The sequence below is a fragment of the Capricornis sumatraensis genome, chromosome 1, assembly GCF_032405125.1.
Source record: "Capricornis sumatraensis isolate serow.1 chromosome 1, serow.2, whole genome shotgun sequence".
Taxonomy (NCBI): Eukaryota; Metazoa; Chordata; class Mammalia; order Artiodactyla; family Bovidae; genus Capricornis; species Capricornis sumatraensis.
The window spans coordinates 140,147,369-140,174,171 of record NC_091069.1 but is presented as its reverse complement, the minus strand read 5'-3'; positions in this window follow the sequence as shown (position 1 = coordinate 140,174,171).

Here is a 26,803-nt window from a genome sequence, read left to right as displayed (position 1 = left end):
AACCCATGTCCATCGAGTCCACCTGACCTGCCTCTTGAGAAATCTGTATGCAAGTCAGGAAGCAACAGTTGAAACTGGACATGGAACAACAGACTGGTTCCAAATGGAAAAGGAGTACATCAAGGCTGTGTATTGTCATCCTGCTTATTTAACTTATATGCAGAGTACATCATGAGAAATGCTTGGTTGGATGAAGCACAAGCTGGCATCAAGATTGCTGGGACAAATATCAAAAACATCAGATATGCAGATGAAACCTCCCTTGTTGCAGAAAGTAAAGAGGAACTAAAGAGCCCCTTGATGAAAGTGAAAGAGGAGAGTGAAAAAAATTGGCTTAAAGCTCAACATTCAGAAAACTAAGATCAAGGTATCCGGTTCCATCACGTCAGGAAAATAGATGCGGAAACAGGAAACAGTGACAGATTTTATTTAATTAATTAATTTATTTAGGGCTTCAAAATCACTGCAGATGGTTACTGCAGCCAAGAAATTAAGACACTTGTTCTTTGGAAGGAAAGTTATGACCAACCTAGATAGCATGTTAAAAAGCAGAGACATTACTTTGCCAACAAAGGGCCATTTAGTCAGGGCTATGGTTTTTCCAGGAGTCATGTATGGATGTGAGAGTTGGACTGTAAAGAAAGCTGATTGCCAAAGAACTGATGCTTTTGAATTGTGTTGTTGTTGAAGACTCTTGAGAGTCCCTTGGACTGCAAGGAGATCCAACCAGTCTATCCTAAAGGAAATCAGTCCTGAATGCTTACTGGAAGGACTGATGTTGAAGCTGAAACTCCAATACTTTGGCCACCTGCTGCAAAGAGCTGACTCATTTGGAAAGACTCTGATGCTGGGAAAGATTGAGGGCAGGAGGAGAAGCGGACAACAGAGGATGAGATGGTTGTATGGCATCACTGACTTGATGGACCTGAGTTTGAGTAAACTCTGGGAATTGGTGATGGACAGTGAGGCCTGTTGTACTGCAGTCCATGGGGTCTCAAAGAATCGGACATGACTGAGCGACTGAACTGAACATTAAGGTGAACTCCTTGATGGAGGATAGATTAGAGAATTCTGGCAGTAAGAAGTTGTTTCCTCTTGGTGTTTCTTTGGTACTGTTCTCCTGCTGTGCCCACATTCTAGGGCAAGGTTAAGTGTTGTTTGTTGTTGTTGCTTTTTTTTGGTTCAATCAGTGAGAGACAGCTCTGAAATCTGGGAGAGATGTGTCACGGCATCTTAATTTTTTCCATTTTTAAGACCAGTAAAATTTATGGGCTGTCATAATCCAGTCAATTCACAGGAAGAGAAAGGCAGTAAGTCATTCTAGGAAAAGATAGATTATGTTAGTGGAGAGCAATTGAGTGAAAGCTACTACTATACTTTAATAAGAGAATATTTGGAGAGGTTGATTTTCTAAATTACTAAGAAAATATTAACTGAGTATACTACTGCTTGTCCTTCTCTTTGCCCACTTTTTATTTCCCCTTAAACCCTCAGATAATAGTAAGGGATATTTAGGGGCCTTTTCAGAGAAGGCAATGGCAACCCACTCCAGTACTCTTGCCTGGAAAATCCCATGGACGGAGAGGCCTGGTAGGCTGCAGTCTATGGGGTCGCAAAGAGTCGAATAGGACTGAGCGATTTCCCTTTCACTTTTCACTTTCGTGCATTGGAGAAGGAAATGGCAACCCACTCCAGTGTTCTTGCCTAAAGAATCTCAGGGACAGAGGAGCCTGATGTGCTGCCGTCTATGGGGTTGCACAGAGTCGGACACGACTGAAGTGACTTAGCAGCAGCAGCAGCTAATTTCATTAAGAATTTAGGTTGCTATAATTACTATTACTAATTATAGGAAGAATTAACTGATCTAGATTATACATTAAGTGGAGCCAAAATTAAAACCTATTCTGTCTCCCTCTCAAGCATAACACCTACCATCCTGCTTGACTGCCTCCAGTCACTTTTTAAAAATTGCTCTCTTATTGTTCCTTTCTAAATCCTGCTCTAGTCCCTACTGTCATTTCTCTGTGAGTGATATATACCTAAACTCTGAGAAAAATTTATACATATCACAAAAAAAATTTGTATAATACCTTCTATAAGTTTTTGAATGCACATATATATATAAATGTGTGTGTATATGTGTCCATACATACAATGCATATTATGAATATATAAATACATATACTTTTGCTAAATTGGCTGGTGAGTATTTGAGGGAAAGATTATATTTTAATAATCATTTACTTCGATGTAATATTTATTATGAACTGAATTGTATCACTTCAAAATCTGTGTTGAAGTCCTAACCCCAAATATAACTATAACTTGATATAGGGCCTCTATGAAGTTTAAATGGATCAGAAAACTGTGTTCTAATCCTATAGAACTGGTATTCTTTTAAGAGGAAGAGACACCAGGAGTGTGTGCACCAATACAAGCCCATGTGAGGACACAGGGTTTAGACAGCCATCTGCAAGCACAGGAGAGAGGCCTCAGAAAAACTCAAATGTGCTGATACCATCATCCTAAACTTACAGCCTCCAGAAATGTGAGAAAATGAATTTCTGTTGTTTAAATCACTCAGTCTGGGGTATTTTGCTATGGTACCCCTACAGACTAATACAGTATCTTCACATTAAATGCTTTCAATAAAATAATTATTTGACAATTGTACATGGAATTTATTCATTGTTTGGGGGTGATAAATGGGACTCATCCTTACACTGAATATACTAGTTTGGACTAACCTCCGTTTGATGTACAGTGTAGTACTCTGAACCCAGGTCTAGACTCAAAAATTACTGTGCTGTAGATGTTGATCTTATTTCCACTGGCATAAAGTTGAGAATGACTGTATGCATGATCATATTTGTCATTTCTAACCTATTTTAGAGTCAATATGCTTTAAATAGCCTCCAGTCTAACATGAAAATGATCTGTTCTTAGAGATGTCAATAAAATATTGTAGTAATCTCTGTTCACTTCTGTGTCCATCAAAAACCTACAAAAAATTCAGAACCTAAAATAATCAAAGTACCAAGTGGACTGCTGGTAATAGGCTCTGGTGTATAAATATTGGGAAATCAAAAGAGATTTGGGTGTGCCTTGTTTGCTACAGGTGATAACCTATTAGGGTTTTAATCACCTTTATCCTACAGATTTTGATTAAAATTAATATACTCATATTGGATTTCATTTGGCTTTAGTGATAATATGAATAATATGAAAAAGTTATAATATGCAACTTGAGAGTAAAAATTTCATAAAAATCACACTTAATGGAAGGATAGATTTAGCATGATGAAGATCCCAGTTCCAGGCTGGTCTTTCTTTTACTCTCTCCTGAGATAATCTGAACTCTTCCACAAATCAGATATTATTACCCTTAGTGGTTTTTCTTTCTCACTCTAGACTTATACATTGAATTTTCTTAGTAACATTTCTACCTTGAAGTCACAGAAGTAATTCAAACTTAATATTCAACATTTCTTTATTACACTTTACTTTGTCTCTTTCCCCCAATTTTAGAAGATAGTACTGGCATCCTTCTAGATGCTCAAGTCAAAACCATTGGTCATCTTTAATTGATCCTTCTTTCTTATCTGATTTGTTTCATTTTTACCTCTCATTTCTATTTGAAAAAAAAACCTGATGAATGGAGGAATATTTTAACAAAAACATATCAGTAATCAACAAGAGAATGAATGGATTATTTATAAAGATTTGACTAAATTACCTGGTAGACTTTGAACAAAATAGAGTTATAGATAAATATACTAACATGGAATGGAGTAGGGAATGATACAGCTGGAGAACGGACATAAGTAAGTCAAGGAGTGGGGAACTAGGGATAGAAATGAAAAGAAATTCCTGTATAGTTTTTATCATGAGGAATGGGGAAGCAAACAGGAGAACTGAGGAAGGTTAAAATTTCAAAGATTTCATATATTCCTGAAACATTTTGTAGCAATTCTTAAAAATGAGAAATTGTTGCAAAAATTTAGTGTCATCTTAAAATATTGCTTTACTGATAACATTAGGGCACTGTGACTTTTCAAGTGATGTTGATTTATGTGTCAGTATGATCGATCTTATTCACACCGATCTATGGCATTGTCATGTGTCAGCATACTTAGCAAAGGTGTGAAACCACAATTCACAACTGGAAGAATCTCACAAAGCTGTGTTTTGTTGTTTGGTTTTGTTAATGTAACTTTAATAATTTTGATCTAAATAGTAGTTATTATGAAAGCTTAAGTATCATTTAAACCAAGAATATGATGCTTATGAATCCATAATTGATTGAACTGAATTGAAAATATTGAAGAAAAATTACATTGAAAATATTGGGAAAATCTCCTAGCTTTTCCCTTCTCCAGGAGATCTTTCCAACCCAGGGATTGAACCCAGGTCTCCTGCATTGCAGGCAGTTTCTTTACCAACTGAGCTATGAGGGAAGCCCTTATGAATTCATCATAGAGCTATTAAATCCAGACTTCCCTATCTAAAATAAGGCAAAGCAACTCATAATCAGAGTGTTGTATTAAAAAGCTTTTCCTACTTACAAATATATTCCGTCTTGTAAAGCATACATTTCAAATTCCTCTGCCTCCTCCTCTGTAATCTAATATATTTACTTTATAGTATTATTGTACTTAAAGGTCAGTGTAGCTGATTAGACATCCATTCCTGAATCCCAACCATCACCCCTTTCTCTTCTACATCAGACTGACGTGGCAGAAACCCAAGTATATCCAACAGAATCGCATCTACAGAAGCAGTGATGTGGAGCAATTTTAGCACTATGAGTTTATTAGAAAAGACTAGAAATTGCACCCACAATTTCCTGACAATAGTATTCTTAAGAAAAATTTCATACAACAGTGTCTGTCATCTGACCCTGGCCTTCAGACCTATGGGTTTTATCTCCAAAATTTTTACCAGCATCTCAAAGTCCTCAGTGATATTTTTTTTTTTCCCCAAGCATTAAAGCAAACATGAACAAAGCAGAATTTTTCCACTTTCATTCATATAAGCAACTGTGGGGAAGTAGAAAGGGCACGGCTACTTTCAAGACCTGGAGCTAAGTGTCAGCACAGTCCTTTCACACCCATGTACCCTTGTACAAGGAGCCTCAGCGTCTGCACCTGTATCATGAATCTAATGAGACTCTCTCTTCAGAGAGTTGTTGACAAGGTCAATAGGATCAAAAGGGAACCATGAAAATGAAAGTGTTTCCGACACTGGAAATGAAGTGGTGTGCTATTAAAAGACTATATAGGTGAGAGTTCTTAGAATTGTGTCTCTTGGTACTTGAAAGAACAACTTCCTACACCTTCTCTCCAAGACTAAATAATCACCTCATAACTCCATACCCAAAGAGGACCTATTGGAAGGACTAATTAAAACTGCAATATTCAAATAAAGCTTACATATCTTGATTTACATTAATAAATAAAATAATGATACAACTTTTAAACAAAACAGTGTAGACTTTTGTTTGAATCAAGCTTTTGTCAAGGGTAGCTGGGTTGAAATCTTGACACTGCCACTTGCTATCTGTGACCATTATCATAGTAATCAAACCTCTGAGTCTAAATTTATCACAAGTATGGAGTATAAATGTTGCTTCTAATTCAAGATTCTGATAAGGCTAGAATAAGATGATGCTAAATTTCTCACACATAATGAGTTCTTACTTCACAGTAGCTAGGATTGTTTTATATGGAATCAGGGGATGAAATCATTAAATTAAGTTTGCAGTCTACTTTACCAAAATTAGACTATCACTCAATTTAACTTGTTATAATCCTGACACTCTAAAATATTCACTATATAGTATGATGATTATATTTATAGAAGGAAAAACATTTTCTTGTTATATTAATAGTAACATTTTATTATCTCTTTCTCTCTCACACACGGACACACACATGTTATCATCAATGCCTTTGTAACCACATATATAATGACATATTGGGTTTTCCAAAAAAGTACTGAAAAACCTGAATAAACTTTTTGGCCAACCCAATATATTCTACTTTATATATCACAACAATAGAATTCTGAATTGCATTTGCTAACTGAATAGCAAATTCAATTCTGTTAATCTCCTAATTTTTAACAATGTTCTAGCAATGCTAATATATGGAAAGGTAGATAATTCCATATGCACTGAAAACTTTAAAACCTTTTAAATGCTTGTTAAAAAACCTTGGTATTAGTGATTTCAATACTCCAATATGCTAGAATATGTATAATTCTGTTTAATTCAAAACATTATCTCTTGAGAAAACATTACAAATTGTGAGGACCAAGCATGCTCTTTCTCTCATTAGACAATTATTGTATTAAGTAAAAATTCAAAAACAATTCTTAGAAGTATAAAAGGTTATTTACATAATATTTTACATAACAAACTCCTTATGAGAAATGAGAATATTAAAATTTCAAAAGTATAGTCACAGCAAGTGGTAGGCAAGGCATAAAGATAAATCAAATCCTATTTTTTGTCATGCTGTGAAAAGACTGCTGGCTTTTAATCATCCTGATGTGCCATATGTAAATTCCATCAAAAAAGAAGTTTGGTAAATGTTATATTACAAAACCACAGGGAGTAAAGCTATTTATAAACATCAATTAAAATACGTACCATAGTCCAAAGTCATTAATAATATTCTACTATGCTGGCTGTATAAATATCTCATATTTATTAAATCTTTCCCCTACTTTGTTGTGCAGAAAACAAATCTCTGAAATATCAGGTGTCTTCTTACATAATTCTAGTTTACTCAAGGTCACTATAATTTTCTTCTGTGAAAAAGCTACGAAACTCCTTACTAAGAAATTCAGTGAAAACAAAAAGTAAGTAGTGTTTGCCTCAGAAGAGTATCTTGTATAAAACATGATGTAATCAACAAGAAATAAGAATAGCTCTAAAACTTGGAAAGAATAAATTTCACTTTGGATTAAAGAAAAAAAGAAAACAATAGAGCAATTAAAAGTATCAAAAAAGGCCCATCTTAAACATCAAAATCAATTAAAAAACAAAAAGTATTTGTCTGCTAAGGACTTATCAAGCGAATACCATAATTTATTTTACTCTTTTATTGGATTATTTAGTCTTCCAAAGGAGAATTCATCCTTTCCTTATGAATACCAGGTTAGCGTTATCCTTTCTCACATTTGAATATTAATTTAATTCTCTCTTCTCTGCAACTTTTCTCATATTCTTATCATTTTTCTTCAAACCTGGGTTTCCCTCCTATCAGTTAAATACTTAAACAAAAAGCGCCTTTGTTTCCTCTCCAAATTTTGCTCTCTAAATACCCCAGAACTTCCCACTGGTCCAAGGCTTCCCCACCACTATATCCCTTCTCCTGTAGTACAGCTGCTCATGTCACTGCTGTGACGAACAAGAGTCCCCAAGTTTTACTCTTTTTCATAAACTGTTTAGTAATGCTTCGAGGACCACATGAGGACACCAGTCCACAGCCCTAAAATATTATTCCTTCTGGTCTTCCCTAGTGGCTTAGAAGGTAAAGAATCTGCCTGTAATGCAGGAGACTCAAGTCCGATTCTGGGTCAGGAAGATTCCCTAGAGAAGGAAATGGCTGTTTTCCCAGTATTACTGACTGGAGAATTCCAGGGACAAAGGAGCCTGGCAGGCTACAGTCTGTGAGGCACAGAGTTGGACACAACTGAATGATTAATAATTTCACTTTCAAACACAGAGTTAGTATGTAATGGACAATTGAGCCTATAAGGTTACTCTATTTGAGGATTCCTTTTCCACCTAACCATTAATTTCCCTTCTGTGGCTTTCAGGAATAAATTCTCGCCTGCAGAGTCATGCTATACATTTCCCCTTTCCCTAAAGCTGAGAGTCAGTGGACAGAAAGAAGCTGGTTTGAAAAGAAGAAATAACGGCATCCTACAAGGGGGAAATACAGCACCAAGGATCACAGGGGTAAACAACAGAACGATCCTTGTCATTCCCCATGACCAGAGGCAATGACAAGAGGAAACAAATTCCTTCAAAGGGGATGGAATCATGTTAGATGCAAGGAGTTACCACAAAAGATACTTGCAAAGCAATGTTTTATTATGCTGTACTTCAGACTTGCAAACAGAAATTGCCTAATTCACAAACTATTACAAACCACATGGAAAATGGAATCAGCGTTCTCAGGTGTCTATTTTAGATGAACAATTTTATTACAGGGAGTTTGCTATTTAGGGCCCACGGAGGAATTGATAGTAAAGAGTTTTAAATCCCCAGCATATCCAATAGTCATATGTGCATAAAGTGAATCCTGTCATATCTGTCTTCTGATTAACAGAAATTTAATGCTTCAGCTCTTTGTAATGTTTGTTGTTTTGTTATAGCTGATGTGTAGATTGAATGGCAGGTGATATTTCATAAGATTTAAATAAGGTAGGAAATTAATCAAATTAACATACTGCTTTTCTAAAGTATAATGAGTCATTTGCATATAAAGTGCAATTGAATCTGTAAATACAAAATGAACTTGAAATTACTGAGGTACATCGTGAACTGAATTTGTTACATATTATAAGACAGACATGAAAATAGAGACGTGTAAATATTTCCAATCCAAACTGATTTATGATATATTTTGTGGCTATAACGGTAGGCTTTCCATTGTAATACCCAGCATTCCCTGTATCTACAGAATTTATGACTTCAATTTGACATAAACAACAAAAGTAGCCATTCCTTGCAACCATTTTCCTACTTGGATCTGAAAAGGCACTTCAGACTATCACTCTGCAAGGAGAGCCCAAAAGAGGAGAAGACAGAGACCTTGAAACATATTTACATAAAACATAAATTACATAAAACTTAAAAGAATGGAAAGCAAAGGTCAAGAGCTACTCATTTTCATAGCTCTTAAAAATATATTTTAGACAATGGTCTAGATCAGAATTCAACAGGCACCTTTTGCAAAGGGCCAGACAAACGGCAAATATTTTAGGTTTTGCGGGAGATATTGTTATCTGTCACAAATATTATACACTGCCTTTGCAGAGTTAAGCATGCACTTAATGAATGGGCATGGTTGAATGCCCATTAAAATTTATTCATAATAACAGTGTGCTGGATTTGACTAGTGGGCCATAGTTTACTGACAAGTGGTCTAGACTAGTGTTGTCATATACCATTTTCTCTGATGATGGAAGCAATCTGTATCTTTTAGAGACTTGAAATATAGCCAGTCTAAAAGAGGAAATTAATTTTTAATAGTTTTAATTATAGATATTTTAGATTCAGATTTAAATAGCTATACGTAGTCAGTGGTTACTGTATTGAACAGTACAGATATAGAAAGTTCTCTATGATACTAACAGTTGAATAACAAGAGTTGCGAAAACATTATCATTCCTAGGCAATGGAGTGTTTTAAGAAATCAGATAACAAAAGTTCAATAAATGTTGCTTAAACAGATATAAATTTAGTATTTTCCTAAGTGGATAATGAACTTTTTAAATAAGAATACAAAAAAAGAAAAGATCAACATATGGTGCACATCTGAGTAAATATGAAGATTTCAGATTTGCTAGGGTTGAACTATGTCATTTGTGTCTTGTATTCTATGATAGTGGTATTTCTAAAATGAAATACCACTTAGAATACTTTCCTATAATAACAAGAGATCTGAAGAAAGGGAGATTTCCAGCTTATTTATAGAAAGACTTTCTTGTCCTAGAATTTAAGGGCTTATCCCAAATTAAATAAAAATCAGTGACTAGAATTTAAACTAACTTTCCGGCATCCAGATGGCCTCCATGGTACAGGGCTCTTGATCTGGCTAGAAATCAAACTAACCTTCTGTTTCTTGATCTGTCTCTAAAGCTGGCCCTTGATTATAGTTAATAACCCTCAGCTGTAACAATTCCTTAACATGCTATTTGTCCTATTTCTGTCTGGATTCATAGGGCCTTACTTCTTTTAAGAGAAAAGCTTTTGTAATGATCACTAAGACACTGAAATAAACATGCTTGATTTTTTTTTTCTTTTTTTAGAAATGATTATGTCTTGGCACATGCCACTTGCCATGTGAATAAAATTCATACAAGCCAAATTTTCATTTGTGTCTACATTTGATGAAATCTCCAAAAATCTGTTCTGCTGGAACCATATTTTTGCTTCTTCAGAAATATTTAAAAATTAGTTTTCATTTATGTGTCAATATTGGACATTTTAAAGTATATAAATAAATTTCTCATATAAATCATTAATTGTTAGGTAAGAAGTTAGGCATGAGCAACTGGGCTGGCTGAAATAGATAAAAGCTGACCTCTAAATCCTAAACCAGAAATGCCCCAGTGCAGCCCAGGAGAACTCACAGACATGCTGGAAAATAACCACAGAGACTTTTCCAACTCCGACACATGAGCCCTAGGTGCACAGTGGATGCAAACTAGCCACAGCGACTTCTCCAACACCAGCACATATGCCCTCGATGTACGGCTGCGTCCCCAAGTGACCTTAGGCAGTAGGGTGCCTATTCAGGGTTTGTAAAATCCACCTGCATTGTGGGAGAACTGGGTTCAATCGCTGGGTTGGGAAGGTTCCCTGGAGAAGGAAACAGTCACCCACTCCAGTATTCTGGCCTGGAAAATTCCATGAACTGTATAGTCCATGGGGTCGAAAAGAGTCAGACAGGACTGAGCGACTTTCACTTTCACTTTCAAATATTCTATACATAACATACATCTGACTAAAACAGACTTAATTATGGGACAGACAAGCTCAATGGAACCTGTTGCTATGTAACTTCCAACTGCCAATCAAAACTGTCAGTCCACACCCACCTAGATAAATATGTGAAAGCTCGATTTTAAAAACCCCACACTTCATCATTCTGCTGTCGGTGCTTCTCTTGGCTTGACTACCTCCCCCTTGAGGTGCTCTTTCTGTTATTTCTCCAGTTAACTTGTTTTTGCTATGGGTAAGACCTCAGATTCTTATGTCCTTACCAAGACCTGAAACCCATGAGGAAGGATTCTCTGTGACTCTTCCCCATCTGCCAACATTAATCAAGCTTATTTGTGCTCTAAATGACTGCTTTAGAAAAGATCATCGTTATTGTCCTCTGGACATCAGAAAATAGGAAATATATTGTTTACTTACAAAGGAAACCACACAGACCAAGTTTCCTAGATGACTCATTTGGATATGGCCAACATGCAAAGAAACAGCTGTCCAGAGAGTATTTAAGGCTATAATATTGTTTGAAGAGCCAGTGAAATCTGGAGGCTTCAGTCATTTCCCACCACTTGTATTTAAAAAATAGAAAAAACAGTCTTTACATGTGTAAAGATGAATAAGCTTGAGTAACTAGAGCAGAGTGGGGTTAACTACTGGAGGGCTGTAGTTCACAAATAGTGATTTATTCTACTGAGCTATTCAAAGATTTCTAAAATGCAAGAAATGTGTTAAACACACTTATAAATTTAACTAAAGAACAAAAGATGAAAACCTTGCTCTAGGGAACAGGGATGGTGCACATATACTTATGAAGATGGCGTTTTTCTCAGTTTTATATATTTCAAGTCTACAGTAATGAGTACTTTGAATTATTACAATTTGAGCAGGGAAAATCCTGCTTGTAGTTTCTTAAATATTAGCATTAAAACACTGCTTGCCTACATTGCTCCATATCTTTATTTGTGTCATTTATAAAATTTTTAAAACCTAATTATGTACCATAATTATGACAATTGGAGGACTGACCTATATAGAGAACACCTACTTTGTTTCATTTCATATACCTTTTTCTGACTTCTCAGTTTTACTTCTTTTCTTTATAGAACATGGATATATCTTTAGATTTGGGTGAAAATCACTTTGCAAGTGAGTATTTTCCTAGTTCCCTTTATTAAATAAAATGTTTTCAGAGGAGGGTATGAGAAAATAGAGCAAGAAAACTGGAGAGTTACAAACATAGTTGGAAGAACACTCTTGCAAATGTTGTTACTTAAAAATACCAGTCTGAGTGAAATTTGAAACTAATATGACTAGTTCCCAAACTAATAAGGTCTCTCATTTATGCCTTTTACATCTGTTCTTTCAAGTGGTAAGTTATTCTCAGACCACAAAAAACTAGCATCTCCAAGTAGTTTACCAGAGCTCAGAGTGCCAGGAAACAGACACGTTAAAACAGAAACAATCATCACAACACAAAGATGCCTACTTAAAGCTTCCTGTTCCTCATCTTCATTTCACTTCAGTTCAGTCGCTCAGTGGTGTAAGACTCGTTGTGACACCATGGACTGCACCACGACAGGCCTCACTGTCTATCATCAACTCCTAGAGCTTACTCAAACTCATGTCCATCAATTAAGTGATGCCATCCAACCATTTCATCCTCTGTCATCCGCTTCTCCTCCCACCTTCAATCTTTCCCAGCATAAGGGTCTTTACAAATGAGTCAGTTCTTCACATCCAGTGGCCAAAGCATTGGAGTTTCAGCTTAAACATCAGTCCTTCCAATGAAAATTCAGGACTGATTTCCTTTAGGATGGACTGGTTGGATCTCCTTGCAGTCCAAGGGACTCAAAGAGTCTTCTCCAATGCCACAGTTCAAAGCCATCAATTTTTTGGCACTCAGATTTCTTTATAGTCCAACTCTCACATCCATACATGACTACTGGAAAAATAAAAAGCCTTGACTAGACAGTCCTTTGTTGGCAAAGTAATGTCTCTGCTTTTAAATATGCTGTCTAGGTTGGTCATAACTTTCCTTACAAGGAGTAAGCATCTTTTAATTTCATGGCTGCAATCACCATCTGCAGTGATTTTGGTGCCCCTCAAAATAAAGTCTGACACTGTTTCCACTCTTTCCCCATCTATTTCCCATGAAGTGATGGGACCAGATGCCATGATCTTCATTTTCTGAATGTTGGGCTTTAAGTCAACATTTTCACTCTCCTCATTCACCTTCATCAAGAAGCTCTCTAGTTCCTCTTCGCTTTCTCTCATAAGGGTGGTGTCTGCATATCTGAGATTATTGATATTTCTCCCGGCAATCTTGATTCCAGCCTGTGCTTCATCCAGCCGAGGGTCTCTCATGATGTACTCTGCATATAAGTTAAATAAGCAGGGTGACAATATACAGCCTTGATGTACTCCTTTTCCTATTTGGAATCAGTCTATTGTTCCATGTCCAGTTGTAACTGTTGCTTCCTGACCTGCATATAGGTTTCTCAAGAGGCAGGTCAGGTGGTCTGGCATTCCCATCTCATTCAGATTTCCCACAGTTTGTTCTGGTCCACACAGTCAAAGGCTTTGGCATAGTCAATAAAGCAGAAATATATGTTTTTCTGGAACTCTTGCTTTTTCATTGATCCAGCAGATGTTGGCAGTTTGATCTCTGGTTCCTCTGCCTTTTCTAAAATCATCTTGAACATCTGGAAGTTCACGGTTCACATATTGCTGAAGCCTGGCTTGGAGAATTTTGAGCATTACTTTACTAGCATGTAAGATGAGCACAATTGTGTGGTAGTTTGAACATTCTTTGGCATTGTCTTTTTATGGGATTGGAATGAAAACTGACCTTTCCAGTCCTGTGGCCACTGTTGAGTTTTCCAAATTTACTGGCATATTGAGTGCAGCACTTTCACAGCATCATCTTTTAGGATTTGAAATAGTTCAACTGGAATTCCATCATGTCCTTTGACTTTCTTCATAGTGATGCTTCCTAAGGTCCACTTTATTTCACTTTCCAGGATGTCTGGCTCTAGGTGAGTGACCACACCATCACATTTATCTGGGTTGTGAAGATCCTTTTTGTACAGCTCTTCTGTGTATTCACGCCACCTCTTCTTAATATCTTCTACTTCTACTAGATTCATACCATTTCTGTCCTTTGTTGAGCCAATCTTTGCATGAAATGTTCCCTTGTTATCTTTAATTTTCTTGAAGAGATCTCTAGTCTTGCCTATTCTCTTGTTTTCCTCTATTTGCATTGATTGCTGAGGAATGCTTTCCTATCTGTCATTGCTATTCTTTGGAACTCTGCACTCAAATGGATATATCTTTCTTTTTCTCCTTTGCTGTTTGCTTCTCTTCTTTTCACAGCTATTTGTAAGGCCTTCTCAAACAACCATTTTTGCTTTTTTTGCATTCTTTTCCTTGGGGATTGTCTTGCTCCCTGTTTTCTGTACAATGTCATGAACCTCCGTCCATAGTTCATCAGGCACTGTGTCTATCAGATCTAGCCCCTTAAGTCTATTTCTCACTTCCACTGTATAATTGTAACGGTTTTGATTTAGGTCATATCTGAATGGTCTAGTGGTTTTCCCCACTTTCTTCAATTTAAGTGTGAATTTGGCAATAAGGAGTTCATGATCTGAGCCATAGTCAGCTTCTTGTCTTGTTTTTGCTGACTGTATAGAGCTTCTCCATCTTTGGCTGCAAGAAATATAATCAATCTGATTTTGGTGTTGACCATCTGGTGATATCCATGTGTAGAGTCTTCTCTGCACATGGAAGAGGGTAGTTTTTTGTTGGAAGAGGGTGTTTGCTATGACCAGCAAACACTTCTCATCTTCAAAGGTGACTAAAAACTATAATTATTCTACAATTTACTGAAAGTGAGAAATTAATACCATGTCTAGTCATGAGTGTATGAGCAAAAACATAAATAAACAAAAATAAACAAATCCAAATAATTAGAAGAAAACTAGAGAACTACTCTTACAAGGCAACTGTGAAAAGATATCCAGTGAATATCATTCACACATAAAATTCAGTACTAAGTTTTGAAAGGAAAGAAATGGAAACAAACACTTACTGAGCCAGAAAGTTTATATTTCATTCTCAAGATATTCTGATGAGGAGGGTTATTTATACCTATGTTTCCAACAAGGGATCTGAATTTTAAGTATAGTAACAAATCCTCCTGAAATCACACAATTGTTACCTTTTTTTTTTTAATGTATACCAATTTTATTCTAAAGCCCATATAATTTTATTTGTTAAGTTAATATATACCTTTTTATTTACATATTCCCTTATTAATAATTATTTACTAGGTGCCTTCTATGTGTCAAGGCTCTGTCTGGAGCTGAGATTCTGATGTTTAACTTTCCCCCACAGAGTTTACCAGGTAGAAATCTCTTTACCAGATGGAAAACTTTTCTTTTTTCATTGATGATACCTTTTCCTACAGTTTTAAATTGGAACGTATCTTGCCTCAGGAAGCTTTAAATTGTTATTACAAGCTTTTCCCTGATGAAGTGTTCTTGTCTACATTTATTTGGAATTGTGCCCTGCCAGTCCTCCACCAGCTGTACTGTCCTTCCAGGATGATTTTCTGTTGCACCTTGCAACAGAAGTCATTGCATCTTACTCATTTGCATTTAATTCATTATGCAGATAAATGTAATAAATGTGTAATTATGTATTTTGACAAATACTATGATGAAAAAATAGGGGTTTAATAGAAAAAAATAAGAGAAGGATTTAATTTTTGAGATATTAAAATTCAGAGGGGGCTCTCTAGGAAGCAATCATTGAGAAGGAACCTGAAGGTGAATTAAATAGAAGGGGAGTGAACATGAATGTCACAGGAAGGAGGAACTACTTCAAGAAACATCAATCCCTGAGGTAAAAAATACATTCCAAGAACTGAATTAGGTCAGCCTGGAAAGGAGCAATGAATGACAGCATGGGACCCCACAGGAGGCTGCAGTAATTGCAGTATTAAGTTAGGGGGAGTACAATGGAACACACTTTAATTTTCTTTTTTATTGATGAGTTAGAAACAGAAAAGCAATATGATTGTTATGGACTGAATGCTTATGCCCCTCCTCAAACTCATGTGTTGAAGCCTTAACCCTCAGTGCAATGATATTAGAAGGTAGAGCTTTGGGGAGATACTTCAGTTTAGTTGAGGTCCATGAGGATGGGATGCTATCATGGTATTAGTTTCCTTAAAAGACAAAGAAGAAACCAAAGCGCACCCTCACAGAAAGAAGGCAGATGTCTGTGACTGGAAGCCAGGAAGAGAGCTCTTATCAGGGTATCCTGATCTTAGACTTCCCATCCTCCAGAACTATGACAAATAAATTCCTGTTGTTAAGCCACCTAGTCTATGGTATTTTGTTATATTAGCACAAACTAAAACAATGATATAAACCATAACTTATGTATGATTTTAAATAATCATAGCAATACTATTTAGCACTAAGTGAATAGCATACTAAAAGAAAAATAAGGTCTCATATACTGAATATTAACTAATTTATTGACTGAATCAATGGATTTAAGATAAGAATTGGCAGCTCTCTTTGCTCTGACCTGAAAAGATGTGTGCTACCCTGTCTATGGTTTAACTGTTTCACAAGACTTGAGAAAGCCCTAGAAACATAAGGTTGTCAATTATAAACAGAAACTGCAGGTGTACTTAAAAAATGGCTAGCTGCTCAAAATACATTTCCAATCAGTTAGTGTTTCTCAATCAGAAATTCCATATTTGTATTTAAGATTTCATCTCTTTATCTCTGGAACCAGAAAAGACTGGACTTGATAATTAATACCAACACTTACATTGTATGTAGTCTTGGACAAACAATTCTACTCTTTATTAACTTTGAAAACTTTATTTGTAAAATAGTACAATAATATTTCCTTGAAAGGGTAGTTAGCTGACTTAAAAAGATAATAGATGTAAAATTTTGTAATGCTTATAAATGTATTTAATAAAGCTAATTATTTTCCTTGTTTTATTATCCACCTTTTTTTAAGTATAAAGTTCTAAAATAAATATTATTTATTATCATGGTTAAAAATCATATTTTGCCTTCTGATTATTTCATTATTTTGTTTTTCCTAAGAGAACATGCTTATGGGAAGGGAATAAATAACGTTAGTAGGGATGCTCTAGATTCAGGGTTAGTATGAGAGAGAATCATGACATGAGTCACACAAATCTCCAAAATCAATACTTTGCTTCTGGTATACTTGTGCCTACAAGAATCTTTACTTTTACTGTGATAGCGATGCAAAGGTAATGTTAGTAGCATTAGCTGTAGCAGTCATCATAACTCATGTTTACATGATAACTATTACATATTAGGCCCTCTTCTAAGTACAATACTCACAGATAAGTACATTAATTACTCCCATTTTATTACTAAGAAGATTGAAACACAAGGTTAAGCAATTTGTCAAATGTTACGCAATTATTTCTTATGTAGCTAAGATTTACAACTGAAACTAATGCAATATTTGTAAATCAACTATATTTCAATTAAAAAAAAAAAAGAAAAGCTGGGCTTTGAACTCAGAAAGGTATAAAGAGAAAGATTTATATGTATTTGTCCATATGTGTTTGTGGATATGATGATGATTCCCTACTATTTCCCTAGAGATAAATTATTGTAGGATTTTCTCAAAATAGAATGGGCAAGCAAGGTATCAAACTGGTACATGGCACTTAGGGTGTCTACTATAATCACATGAAAAAGGTGATAGGAGAGATTCCTGAGAAGACAAATATGAAAAAATAATATGACATGTTGCTGAAAGTTTGATCAGTGGAAATTATATAAATCTGAAAGGTGATATGAGGATGGATTTCTGTGCTTCTGAGGTTGTGGAGAAAGCGGCATTTGTCTTTAAGTTCAGATAGGAGACATGAAATCATATGTAGAACTACAAAGATCATAATATGAAAAATGGTCTGTTATAATATTTTACCAAGGAATATTTGACAGAAAGGGAGATGAACTCAAAATAGACTAAAAGAACATGTCACACTGAAAAAGCCTAAAATACTACTGTTGGGGGGAAGTAAAATCCTCACTATAATGATTCAGAGTGCTTCTAATACAAAATGTTTTAAAATACTATCATAAAATAGTAGCATGTGATTTTCAGAGTGGTTATGACATCTGACAGTCCTCAAAAATGCTGCTTTTTTGATAGTGTCAATTGGTAGTGCATATAACAGAAATTTATATCATAAAGAATAACCAAAACATACTGAATCATAAACTATAAAAAGTGATAGCTGTTTTCTCATGGGTGTGCATTTTGATAATTTTTCAGACTTTAATCAAGAGTTTTTTGAGAGTATGATGGCCAAAAGTAATATTTTAAAGAAAATTATCATTTTTCTTTTAGTTAAACATATTAATTTTGTGTATAAAATTAAGCTCACTTACTGAGAGAAGCATTTTGAATAGTCATTATAATGGCAGATTTATGGAAGTAGTAGTTTATAACTATAGGTTTTACATAATTTTGGATATAATATTTAGCACATGAAATAGCAAGTGGTAGTCAAGAGTGTTTGAATATTCTGATATTGGATCTATATCTCTAACACGAAAATATCTTTGGAAATTACTTTGTGTAAAGGAAGCTAAACTGCAGGGAGAAGTTAAAAAAAAAAAAAAGGAAAAAAAGTGAGGGTTCAGATCCTATAGAAAATGCTTACTCATTTTGTATATTCAGCCATGACTATGTTATGGAGATTTGATTCCCTTAGCTACAAAATGGGGTGATAGTTTATTTTTAGAGTTTAAAGATGACAAATTATTATACATACCAGTAGCTTAACATATTAGACACTGAAATTTATGCATGTTAACATGAAATCACAACCATTTTAATGCAGAAATAAATAAGCATTTTAAAATCTCTGTAATGAGGTAAATAGTGTGCTTGGTGTTTTGGTCTTCAGTATAATCTTGTGAGATTGGCATCACTAATTTGGTTTTTCGTATGAGAAAAACTATTCTAGAGAATATTCTGTTCAGATACAAAGCTATATTGCTGGATTTTAATCCAGGTTATCAGGCCCAAACCCAGTCTTCCTTTTATATCTTATGACTACATAGCATTAATTTCTTGTCTTTTTTATTTTTTTAAATATACTTCTGTAATTCCTAGTATAAGGAGACATGAGACTTAAGGAGCTAAATTCCTGTGTGTGTGTTTCTGTGAGGTTCTAACTTTCTGCTAGATTACTTGTAAAATACCAATATTCACAAGATGTATTCTACTCAATTTATTTTAGATGGTCAAAAGACAATAACAAGGATGGGATTTACTCTTCCACAGGAATAAACAAAATACATGAAGTAGCAGCTTGCAAACCATTGTTCATTGGACAACAAATAAAGGATAGTGAGCCCTGAAGATGGATAAACACAGTGAGGACTTGAAATACTCCAGTTCACTGTATTGAGAGAATTTCCTAGTTTCACTGCAGGGATAAGAAAGCCAGGAGGAGCCTGGCTAACTCCCAATGTAGCCATAGTTTTCAGAACAGAGTGCTGGAGAGAAAAGATAATTGAGTTTTTATAAAAATTATAATAATATGCTGTGGAATTTTATAAATAGTAAAAGTAAACTGTGTGGCAATAATAGCACAAGGGTTGCAAAAGGACAAAAAAATAAAACTGTAATGTTCTTTTACTCTGAAGTGGCATAATACCATTTGCATGTACACTGTGAAAAGTTAAAGATTTAAACTATAAAGACTAAAGCAATTGCTAAAAAATTTAAAAAAGAGCTATTGATAATTAGCCAAAAATAGAAAAAATAAAATCAAAGAAACATTCAATCTTAAAGCACAAAAGGGAGAACAAATTAAAATTTAAATAAGAGAAAACAAATAGCAAGATGGTAACTTAAAGGTTACCAGATCAATAATTACATTTATTTAAATGTATTTAAATAACTTAAAAAGTCAAAATTGCCCTTAATTAAAATCAAAGATTGTCAAGTGGGGAAAAAAAGTAAGACCTAACTAGAAGGAACATAAACTTTAAATAAAATGACACAAATAAGTTAAAAGTAATGATATAAGACACAGCATTCTAACACTAATAAAAGAAAGATGGAAACTATCACAGATAAGAAAAGCCCAAGGAAACCTAACTGCCAAGTGTAATGAGGTGTCCTGCGTGGGATGCTGGCAGAGAAAAATGACATTAAGATAAAACTAAGAATCTGAACAAAGTATGGACTACAGTTAATAATAACCTTTTATTATTGGGAAGATCCCCAGGAGAAAGAAATAGCAACCCACTCCATTATTCTTGCTTGGGAAATCCCATACACAAAGGAGCCTGGTCGGTTACAGTCCATGGGGTCACAAGAGTTGAACACAACATAGCAAATAAACCACCACATTGGTTTATTAATAGTAAGAAATTATGTATTATGGGGTAGATGGAAGCTCTCTGTAGTACTTTATAATCTTTTCTATAAGCCTCAAAGAGTTTTAAAATGAAAAAAAGTTATAAGAAAGCAATAATAATGAATTGACTGTATTAATGTTAGATAAAGTAGATTTCAGATAATAAATATTATCAGGAAAGAAGAATATCATTTCTCAATAATAAAAGTGTTCATTAGTCACGAGGATATGAAAGTGAAAGTGAAAGTGAAGTCGCTCAGTCATGTCTGACTCTTTGCGACCCCATGGACTGTATCCTACCAGGCTCCTCTGTCCATGGGATTTTCCAGGCCATAGCACTGGAGTAGATTGCCGTTTCCTTCTCCAGCGGATCTTCCCGAACCAGGGATTGAACCCAGGTCTCCCGCATTGCACCACGAGGATATAGAACCCTAACAATATCTGCATATACTAGCATAAATTCAAATACATGAAACAAAAGTTGATGGAACTACAAGGATAAACAAATCCACAATCATAACCTGAGCTTTTAAAACTCCTGTTATACACTCGATGTTTGTGTTCCCACCCCAAATGTTGGAATTCTAACCCCTAATGTGATGGTTTAGGAATCAGGGCCTTTGGGAGGTGATTAGTTTCTGAGGAAGGAGACTTCACAATTAGGATTAGTGTTCATATGAAAGAGACCCCATAGAGCTCCCTTGCTCCTTATGCAATGTGAGAATACACACAAAAAAGACAGTCACTATGAAACTCAAAGTAGGTTCATCAAATCTGCCAGTATCTTGATATTAGACTCCGCAGCCTCCAGAGCTATGAGAAAAATTTCCTGTTGTCTATATGTTACCCAATCTATGCCAGTCTGTTATAGCAACTTGAACAGACTAAGATAACCCCTATATCAAAATTTGATTAACAAGTGGACATAATATCAATAAGGATATAGTACATGTGAACAACTTTATCAATCAAATTAACCTAACTGACTAATTTGGAACATTCCATCCAAACGCAGATTATTATACTTTCTTCCCAAGTGCACACAAAACCATTTACCAAGATAGGATATATACTTGACCGGAAAGCAAACTTTCATAAATTTAAAAGTATTTAAGTCAGGTAAAGTGTATCTTTGAATAATGAAATTAAGTTGAAAAACAGTATTTTCTTGTTAATACCCAAATATTAGAAACTAACATGTATGTGCTCAGTTGCTTAGTCGTGTCCAACTCAGAGACTCAGTAGACTTTAGCCTGCCAATCTCCTCTGCCCATGGGATTTCCCAGGCAAGAATACCAGAGTGGGTTGCCATTTCCTTCTCATGCGGACCTTTCTGACTACTGGAATGAGCCAGCATCTCTTGAGTTTCCTGCATTGGCAAGTGAATTCTTTATCACTGTACCGCCCAGGAAGCCCAGAAACTAACATACATCTAAATAAATTGAATAAAAATAAAAATACATGAAAATGTTTGAGATGCTGCTAAAGCGTAGTTCGGAGGGAATTTATAGCATTGTGCTAAGTCTCTTCAGTCATGTATGACTCTTTGTGACACTATGGACTGTAGCCTGCCAGGCTCCTCTGTCCATGGGATTTTCCAGGTAAAAATACTGGAGGGGGTTGCCGGGATCTTCCTGACCCAGGGATCAAATCTGCATCTCTTTTGTCTCCTTCATTGGCAGGCGGGTTCTTTACGACTAAAGCTGTACTTTGGAGGGAACTTATAGCATTAACTACCTATATTAGAAAAAGATTTAATGATTTGCTTATAACCTGGCTGGGTTTCTATACCTGGACATCTATAACTGAATAGCTGGTCAAATTATATCTGTCCCTAATCCCCATCACTTCATGGTAAACAGATGGGGAAACAGTGGAAACAGTGTCAGACTTCATTTTGGGGGGCTCCAAAATCACTGCAGATGGTGATTGCAGCCAAGAAATTAAAAGATGCTTACTCCTTGGAAGAAAAGTTATGACCAACCTAGATAGCACATTCAAAAGCAGACATTACTTTGCCAACAAAGGTCTGTCTAGTCAAGGCTATGGTTTTTCATGTGGTCATGTATGGATGTGAGAGTTTTACTGTGAAGAAAGCTGAGCACCGAAGAACTGATGCTTTTGAACTGTGGTGTTGGAGAAGACTCTTGAGGGTCCCTTGCACTGCCAGGAGATCCAACCAGTCCATTCTAAAGGAGATCAGTCCTAGGTGTTCTTTGGAAGGAATGATGCTAAAGCTGAAGCTCCAGTACTTTGGCCACCTCATGGGAAGAGTTGACCCATTGGAAAAGACTCTGATGCTGGGAGGGATTGGGGGCAGGAGGAGAAGGGGACGACAGAGGATGAGATGGCTGGATGGAATCACTGACTCAATGGACGTGAATTTGAGTGAACTCCGGGAGTTGGTGATGGACAGGGAGGCCTGGTGTGCTGCAATTCATGGGGTTGCAAAGAGTCAGGCACAACTGAGTGACTGAACTGAACTGAACTGAATTACTTAACAATATAGTAAATGTATTTTTTATTTGACAAACCAATAAATAATGTTTTGTTTTTTAATTGGGCTAAAACTATGCACCATGCTTATCTACATATAGATAAACAAAACTCTATTTAACTACTGCTTCCATTTTTGCTCTATAGTCATGTCTTGTCCCATGATAGATGCAGTACCTTCCTATACTCCAAAGCTTTCCTCTCCAGGAAAAGAGAAACAAAAAAAATTAGTTTATTATAATTTTCAGTCATATTGATATATTATTTCTTTTACTAAGGATATTTGTAATTGGAGTTAGAGAAAAATTTTCAGATAAGTGAACAATTAGATATATATTTTGGAAAAAAGTTATTTTCCTTGCCAGTAACAAATTACACACATGTGTATACATATTTAAATATATACAGTTGTCATTTTATTGACTACTTTATATTAAGTCTCTTATATCTAAATAATTATACTTTCATTTTCTAATCGTCTGTTATGTTTAACTATTAATCTTTTTTTTTTATAAGGGAAAAGAATATTAGCTTATATATCTTGCCCTAGTTCATATACAAATGATGAATCTAGAAGTCAGACATACTCAGACTTCATCCTTGATGCTGCCTTCCTTCCTCTATGATTGATATGAAATTAACTCATTACATATTGGAGGCTACTACATATTGGAGGCTACTTCAGAGATGCTCTCTTTTAAGTATAGCAAAACACAAACTGACTTTAACAAAAGAGACTTTTTCCCAAACCCACAAGCCCTCATTCAGTGTCCTGTGAAGATAATTTGCTAACTAGCATCCTTTGAAGAATGGCTATCACTACTTCTCCTGGATCCACACCCTTGCAGGAGGACTCCTCATTAGTAGGAGTGGTTCATCAGAGTACTCTTTAATTATGTACTTGGTACTTGACTATCACCCTATAAGCATATAGAAAAATAATATTTTATATAATTTCTGCTGTTTCATTTTTTTAATGATCTTCCATAAATTTTCTAAACTGTCTGCCAGAATTCCTCAGTTCCTTATCTGTCAATGTGAATGAATTCTATGGTCTTACTGAATATCTAAATTAGCTACATGGTTTTAAATTTTTTGCAGAAGATGGGTTATCTTAAATGTCCATTGTGCTTCAAACAATAATTAGGAGCTTTAAAAATCCATTTGCTTACTTTTGCTAGTCTTAAATTACTTTCCATTTCCAAAATATTCATTTATAGAAAGGAATTACTTTCAGTGAAAATTATAAGCTTACAACTGTTAATGCAAGCAAAGACTAAAGAGTTCTTTACTTCAATAAACAAAGATGCAAACATAAAAGAGTGACTTAAATCATCACACTTAAATGCAAATGATGTTAATAAACATATAGTCATAAGTAGCTGATAATAAAGAGTGTAAAAATGGGATACAGATAACTAAGATCTAGAAAGTTTTCATATATGGATACACAGTTCTTCTAGGGGAAAAAGTGTTAATTTCTTGAGAAGAGGCCATTTATTATAGTTGTCTTAGTTAAATTATATAATGGATTTCCTAGAGTTAAGGGAAAAAATAGAATCATATATGCTTGAGATATACCCAAAGTTAAGCAGAAAACCCAAATAAGCATGTAGATACCTGTCTTAAAAGACTTCATTTTTTTTTCAATTTTCTAGATATTTTGAAGCAGAGTGAATTTTACATTGGCTTTTTCTAGACAATTACTTTCATTTTTCACTCTGCTAATAGAAAATTGATTATGTTAGGCAAAGTAGATTACTGAATAATTTTAGTAATTAACATAGGAAAGTATTGGAGAAGGCAATGGCACCCCACTCCAGTACTCTTGCCTGGAAAATTCCATGGACGGAGGAGCCTGTAAAGCTGCAGTTTATGGGGTTGCTAAGGGTCGGACACAACTGACCAGGTTCCCTTTCACTTTTCACTTTCATGCTTTGGAGAAGGAAATGGCAACCTACTCCAGTGTTCTTGCCTGGAGAATCCCAGGGATGGGGGAGCCTGGTGGGCTGCCATCTATGGGGTCGCACAGAGTAGGACACAGCTGAAGTGACTTAGCAGCAGTAGCAGCATTAAAGTATATGGTATGTTAGGTACCTTCATGGTAGATACTCAATCATTTTGGAAGATAGGTTATGCTACATAGCATTTTTAATGAAATAGGACATATTCTCATTGTGTTGTCACTTTAGTTGTGTCCAACTCTGTTCGACCCTATAGACCATAATCCACCAGGCTCTTCCATCCACGGGATTCTCCAGGCAAGAATACTGGAGTAGGTTGCCATGCTGTCTTCCAAGAGATCTCAACCCAGAGATCCAACCCACTTCTCCTGCAATGGCATGTGGGTTCGCCTGTAATGTGGGCAGATCTGGGTTCCATCCCTGGGTTGGGAAGATCCCCTGGAAAAGGGAAAGGCTACCCAATCTAGTAATCTGGCCTGGAGAATTCCATGTACTGTACAATCCATGGGGTCGCAAAGAGTCGGACATGACTGAACGACTTTCACTTTCACACTTTCACTTTCTTTACCAGCAGCACCACCTGGAAAGTCCCATATTCTCACTAGAAACTGGAAATATCCAATCTGAATCATCAGAGCTTAGCATACTGATGACGATGATGTGTTCAACTTCTCAGTTGTGTCTGACTCTCTGACCTCATGGACTATACACTGCCAGGTTTCTCTGTCCATGGAATTCTCCAGCCAAGAGTACTGGAGTGGGTTGCCATTTCTCACTCCAGGAGATTTTTCCCGACCCAGTGATCTAACCTGTGTCTCTTGCATCTTCTGCTTTGGCAGGCAGATTCTTTACCCTCATGCCACCTGGGAAGCCTCAGCTCAGTTCAGTTGCTCAGTCATGTCCAACTCTTTGCCACCTTATGGACTGCAGCACTCCAGGCCTCCCTGTCCATCAACAAGTCCCAGAGTTTACTCAAACTCATACCCATTGAGGCGATGATGCCATCCAACCATCTCATCTTCTGTTGTCCCCTTCTCCTCCTGCCTTCAATCTTTCCCAGTCTCAAGATCTTTTCAAATGAATCAGCTCTTCACGTCAGGTGGCCAAAGTATTGGAGTTTCAGCTTCAACATCTGTCCTTCCAATGAACATCCAGGACTGATTTCCTTTAGGATGGACTGGTTGGATGTCCTTGCCATCCAAGGGACTCTCAAGAGTCTTCTCCAACACCACAGTTCAAAAGCATCAGTTCTTCAGTGTGCAGCTTTCTTTATGGTCCAACTCTCACATCCATACATGACTACTGGAAAAGCCACAGCCTTGACAGACCTTTGTTGGCAAAAGTAATACTGTCTAGGTTTAATATGCTGTTCTGGGAAGACTAAATCATATCAAAAACTTTTCTGCAATGGGCAATCATGTTATTCACCTCCCCATCTACAATAATATGGAAGTAAGATGCTTTTACTAAAATAATTAAAAACAAACAAACAAACAATAAAACCACAAAACCATGTGCATTACTAGGAGGACAGGGAAGCCTGGCGGGTTGTAGTCCATGGGGTTGCAAAAAGTCAGACACGACTAAACGACTGAATAACAATTTACTATCTGGAGTGTCTAAAAGTTTCTAATTCAAATTTGCTTAAAATCACTATGATTTTTTTTTTCTTTAATGTATTCATTTGAAAGAATATATTAAGAAAATCAAACTAATTTGTATTACTTTTTCCCATATGACCTAAGCTGCTGCTGCTGTCACTTCACTCGTGTCTGACTCTGTGTGACTCCATAGACGGCAGCCCACCAGGCTCCTCCATCCCTGGGATTTTCCAGGCAAGAACACTGGAGTGGGTTGCCAATTCTCTCTCCAATGCATGAAAGTGAAAAGTGAAAGTGAAGTCACTCAGTCATATCCGACTCTTCGCAACTCCATGGACTGCAGCCTACTATGCTCCTCCGTCCATGGAATTTTCCAGGCAAGAGTACTGGAGTGGGTTGCCATTGCTTTCTCCTAAGACCTAAGCTAAAGATGGGTTATGAGGGTACAACAGAAAATGAATCCATGCAAACACCCAAATGTCCAATTATTTATAATCATGATTCAAGTAGAAAACTGGGATTGTTTGGTGTACTTAATAAGATAACTGCAGAAACATAT